Source organism: Bactrocera latifrons, unplaced genomic scaffold, assembly GCF_001853355.1.
Source record: "Bactrocera latifrons isolate USDA-ARS-PBARC rearing strain unplaced genomic scaffold, ASM185335v1 scaffold_9, whole genome shotgun sequence".
In the NCBI taxonomy this organism is placed as follows: domain Eukaryota; kingdom Metazoa; phylum Arthropoda; class Insecta; order Diptera; family Tephritidae; genus Bactrocera; species Bactrocera latifrons.
In genome coordinates this window covers 303,798-309,797 of record NW_017537600.1, presented here as the reverse complement: position 1 = coordinate 309,797, position 6,000 = coordinate 303,798, and positions in this window count along the sequence as shown.

The following is a 6,000-nucleotide window of genomic DNA, read 5'->3' as shown; positions in this document are numbered from 1 at the left end:
CAGTTTTATGGGCTGACAGAAAAATACAACATGTAATGTGAATAATTACTTAAAGCATTTTATGTATATAGCCTTATAAGTGGTCCCCAATCAAGAAAGCATATTTCATAAACTTGCAAAAAAAAACATACTTTTTTTATAACCTCAATAAAGAATAATTAAGGCTGTACAACTTCGGAGACCATATAAAATATATACATATAGTATAAATAACAACCTGGGTCAGTTTAACATACCTGCCCGTCTGTCTATTCGCATATACTCCAACTAGTGTCTCAGTTTTTCAGATATCGATCTGAAACTTTGAACTCGACCTTTTCTTTCCCAAAGGAGTTAATTATTTATCAGCTCTATGAAATCGGAGCACTATAAAATAATAAAGCTGCCATACAAACTTATGTGATCCATGTGATCCAAATGTACATATGTATGTAGGTACTTCGTTCAATAGCCTTTTTTTTGACAGGTCAAGCTATTATGTTTAGCGATGAGTCTCACTTCTGCCTCAACGAGTATTTAAACAAACGAAATTGCCGCAAATGGGACAAACACCAATCTGAAGATATTCAAGAGCTGTCGTTTCATTCAGAAAAAACAAAAGTTTGGGGTGTGTTTTGGGTCCCATTTTGGCATCATCGGTCCATATTTCTTCAGGAATGATGCCGGTGAGAACATAACTGTCGATGGCAACCGATTTGGCGCCATAATAGCCGCCTATTTGATGCCTGAAATTGAAATTTGTGATCTTGACGACATTTGGTTTCAACAAGACAGATTTAAATATTTCTTCCCAATCTGTGTTTCAAAATTTCGAAATTTCGATTTACTACCATACTACACCATTTTACTATTCAATGTCGATGAAAGAAAGATGTATGGTGTGAACATTTTTTTTGAAATTTTTAGCAAAACAACTCCACTACAGCCAAACAAATAACTCAAACCATACTATATTTTTGATAGAATTTCTGATTTTCTAAATTACAAAATTTTTTCTAAATTCTCTCACAATTAAATGAAAATAAATACATGGAAACGAAATACATTGCTATGGAACTTGAAATTGACGGTACCGGCCTTGATATCATTTATACCATACTCACAATATAAAGTTCGTTTTAATGAAGAGGCTCTATAATGGTTGTAAAAAGCTCACAGAAAGCTCTCGTGTTAGGTTTTTCGGACTCAGACTTAGTGTCCTATTTCTAACTTATTATATTAAAATATTATAACTGAAAAAATGTTTCAATGGTTGTTCAAAAGTTCTCAGAAAGCTCGTGGGTTTATTTTTTTCTGAAGACTAGGAATCTTATTTCATACTTACTATATTAGAATAATATGTATAAATTAAAAAGCTTTTCAATGGTTGTAAAAAGCTCCTGAGCTTATTTTTTTCTGAAGGCTCAGAATATTATTTCATACTTACTATTTTAAAGTAATTTTAATGAAAAAGCTTTTTAATGATTAAAAAAGCTCTCAGGCTGATTTTGGCTTCATTCTTGTCAACTTCGAATTCAAAGGCAATAATTTTAAGATATGTTTAAAAAAAAATAATTATATTTACATAAGATTACTACCGGTAGAGAAATTAAAATTTATTACACAGTGTAAAAACCTGTAGAAAATTTACTCTGTTAAGAGTAACGATTTTTTAAATACACATTATCTTATTCTTCATAGGAGAAAGTAATGATCGAGCATTTCATTGGGATCTCGCAGAAAAAAATTTAAAATATTATTTTTATATTCAAAGGGGGTATACTAAGTTTGCAACGGAGATTACAACACTCATGCAGTAACGCCGAGGACCTTTCTTCTTCGTTACTGGCGTCCAATGAGCCTATAAAGTATTTATAGACATATTTAAATGATCTGCGTGGCGAGCGATTTTTTGAGATAGTTATCATAAATTTTAAAGACGTATTTTTCTTTTCAAAAATCTGGTAATTTGTCGAAACCGCTAATATCGGATTATTATAGGACATAGCTGCCTTATAAACTAAGCGATCAAAATAGTGTGGTTGTAAAGAAAACTTTTTATGTTGATAAGATACTTCAACAGAATTTTGGGGCGGATTATTACCAAAGTTCACATTGCAATATCCAAACAAATTGTTTAGATTGGACCACTAAAGCATATAGTTGCCATACAAAGTAGACGATCAAAATTAAGTTTTTGTATGAGAAACTTTTTCATTTAATCATGATATTTGGAACATATTAATTTCGAAGGCAAAGCTACAATATTTGAAAAAAAAAAAAAATTGCAGATCGGACCACTATAGCAAATAGCTGCCATTCAAATTTAATGATCAAAATCATGTTTTTGTATGGAAAACGCTTTTATGTAACGGGTGATCGTCACGAAATTCGGTACACATCACTCTCCGAAGCAACGCTACAATATTTGAAGAAATTTTTTAGATCACACTGTTTTAGCATATAGCTGGCATACAAACAGAACGTACCAAAGCAGGTCTTTGTAGGAAAAACTTTTCAATTTGTCGAGATATCTTCAGGTAATTTGGCTGAAATTAATGCTGAAAATAATGATACAATTTCTGAAGAAACTTTTTAGATCACACTACTTTAGCATATAGCTGCCATACAATCTGACTGATCTGTAAAAAGTTCTTGTATGGAAAACTTTTTCATTTTCCGAGATATCTTCAAGAAATTCGGTAAAGATAATTTTCATAATCAACGCTATAATATCTGCAGAAATTGTTTAGATCGGAACACTATAGCGTATAGCTGTCATACAAACTGACCGATCTGAAAAAGATATTATATGGAAAACTTCTCCATTTTGCGAGATATCTCTAAGAAATTCAGTATCGATTATTTTCAAAGACAGCACTGTTTTATCCGAAGAACTTGTTTAGATCGGATCACTATAGCTAATAGCTGCCGTACAAAGTGAGCGAGCCAAATAAATTTATTGTATGGAAGCTTTGTATTTGTGAAGTGTAAGGCAGTTAAATTTTTTTCAATTGTTGTTTTTTTTTTTTTTTTTGCTCCCTAATGCATAATCTACCACCAGCATCAATCTAGTGATTGCGTAATTCAACGCTACCAGTAATTGATACATACAAACGCGCAAATGCTAGTAGCTGCCACAGGCTGGCTGACACTGATGCTGTCGTCTTCGTCATCATCGCTTACAATACGCGCTGAGACAGCGTACCGAAAGCAAAACGGTAGTATATCATATTTGAAGTGTCAGAATATGTAACATAAAAATGCCAGCAAACAAATAAAGTTGCTCGCACACACTCAGGCACAGGCAGTTTTATACAATTGCGCATAGAATATGATTTGTACAGTCACTTAGACGCTAAGTCGCACACACGCACATACTACATGTGGCAAGCGGCAGTGGCAATAGTAGCAAAGTAGCGTCAACATTAGTGAGGCAAAAAGTTATATACTTGCAACTCACATACACACACAAACAAACATGTGTGCGGCATAAACAGCTTGCTGCAGCGGCTAAAGCACCAGCCGCATATCAACAATAACCACACCACCAAAACAACAACATCAACAAATTATACCAAAATTATAACAGAAACCATCAAGCGGCAAAGCAGAAGTGGCAGCAAAAATAACAAAGACGCTGCTGAAGCTGCCGCTGGTGCTGATACTGGCTCTGGTGCCGCTGACGACGACGACACATAAACGAGCGAGTGAATCTAACGTAATGGAAGAAATGGATTTTTGACAGATTTATGACTATCGGTGCCGTCTTACATTTGCTCGTTGTATTTTTTTTTTTCCTTTTCTTTTTTGAATTATTGCTATCGAAATAGACGAGCTGCGACTGCCACAATTGTTATGCTCCCGCTGTTGTTGCCCTTGCCGGTGTTGCCGCGTTGCTAGTGCTGCTGCTGTTTGCCTATTGTTGCCATAGCCATGTCGCCATTGTTAAACTGTTATGTGGATGTATATATGTATGTGTATATGAAGGTTTGTAATTCTGCCTCAAACTCGCACTACAAAAACGACTTTTGTACGCCACAGCACGGTTTGAGTAAGTAAAGCGAGAAAAAAGTCCATCATTGCACAGGAAATGCTTTCTTTACTTTCTTCAACGTTGCATCGCTTCTACGTTGCAACAACAACACTTTTTCTTTCTTTCAACTTATTGCTCAGGGCGTTTTCTTTTATGTGATGAGTTATGACGCCAAGGTCTTCCACGGTGCAACATCCCTTTTGATTTGCGGTGAAACTCCAAAGAAAAAATAGATTTAAAAAGGGATAAAAAAGTGTGATAAAAACTGTATACTTTTAGGTATGCATAGCTTTAAATAAATATGTATGTATGTCTGTATGTATGTGGTTTGTTTGAAGCAGAGTCTACGAGCGTAATTAGCTCGATTAATAGTCAATTGCTTTATATACATAGAATCGCATAAAAACAATATGTATAAAGGCTGTCTCTTATACACATCTAGATGTGTATAAGAGACAGGTCTGTATGTATGTGGTTTGTTTGAAGCAGAGTCTACGAGCGTAATTAGCTCGATTAATAGTCAATTGCTTTATATACATAGAATCGCATAAAAACAATATGTATAAAGGTATACAAATATGAATTCACTATAACAAAGCTCCAACTTTAAATACATATACCCCACCACTTTGAGGTTCTATGTTAAAAATCTCAAATTCTTTGATATCAAAATATTTGAAGAATAGTTCGCTAATAACACTCGCATATCAAAAATAGTTTAAAAACATATTTTTATGTTCCACAAGCCTTTCATAGAAGTCCGCTCGAAATTGATTGTAACTCAAAACTATTAAATTTTGGCCGTAGAGCCCAAGACATTTCTCCTTTGTAATATTTAACACGTTTCTTCATAAGCGAGTGCGAAAAGAATGCTCAAATTACCGAGCCGCCTAAATAACCGAAGTAAATTTCCGAAAGAAACTGAAATGCCGAAGAAAACTGTGTATGAATTTAAGGTCATCAAAGGCCGAAGTGTGGAGTAGTAAGACATTTAAGTATCCTCTATGGTACGGACGCTTAATCCGCTCTATACGTCTCAGTTTTGAGGCTGACGCTCACAGCTTTCCAGTTCTCAATGGATTGGCACATAAGTATCGTCAAATTTTTCACCGTAAAACTAACACTGAGTGAAGTTTTAAGTTTTTCCCTTAAGAAGCGCGGGCAATAAAAAATACATGTTCAGAGTCTTGAAAGCACTTTGAACATGGCGGACAATTCTGACTAAAATCGTCTTGGAATCTTCACAAGAAGCTTTTAAAGCACAAATGTCCACTTAGTATTTCGGTTTGTTGGAAATCCAAGTGGCCATGTCGTCTGTCTATCCACAAATGGATGTCCAGTATTAGTCCATGAGTTCACCGTCCTTTGAGCCAGATTTGCCACCACTGCTGACATATTGTTAAGCTTTTGACTCTCTCTTCTCTTTTGGCTCCTATAGACGGCTCTGATGACTTGCATACCCACCCGCATTCATAACCCTGGATCTCAATGGACATCATACCGGCTCTTACTTCAGCAGCGTCATTTGACATTTATTGTTCGGAAAGCAATGTTAACTCTTACAACCGACAGCATGTGCATTTTGCTTATTTGTCTGGCATATGCTTTAATGCCTAGCACTTGGATTCATATTGGAGCCGCATATACTCGTACCATAACCGATCTCATTACGTTTGCTTTACTTAGCTTTTATTTGCCATAATTATTGATCCTAAAATTTGAGCTTTGAGCCTATTATTACTCCAACATACTTTAATTGACTAAGACTTCTGTATTTTGCTCAGCCAGTTCTAAACTCATTGAGGAGATGAAATGATCTTCCGAGGACATTTAGCTGCTTAGCCACTGCTACGACAGTAAGGTCGCCTGCATATGCAATTACTTTAGCGGCTTTTGTTTGGTGTTCCTTTAGCATCCCATCATAGATTAGGTTCCATAGAAGGGGGCCTAGATCAGAGCCTTGCGATATTCCAACCGAAATAGAA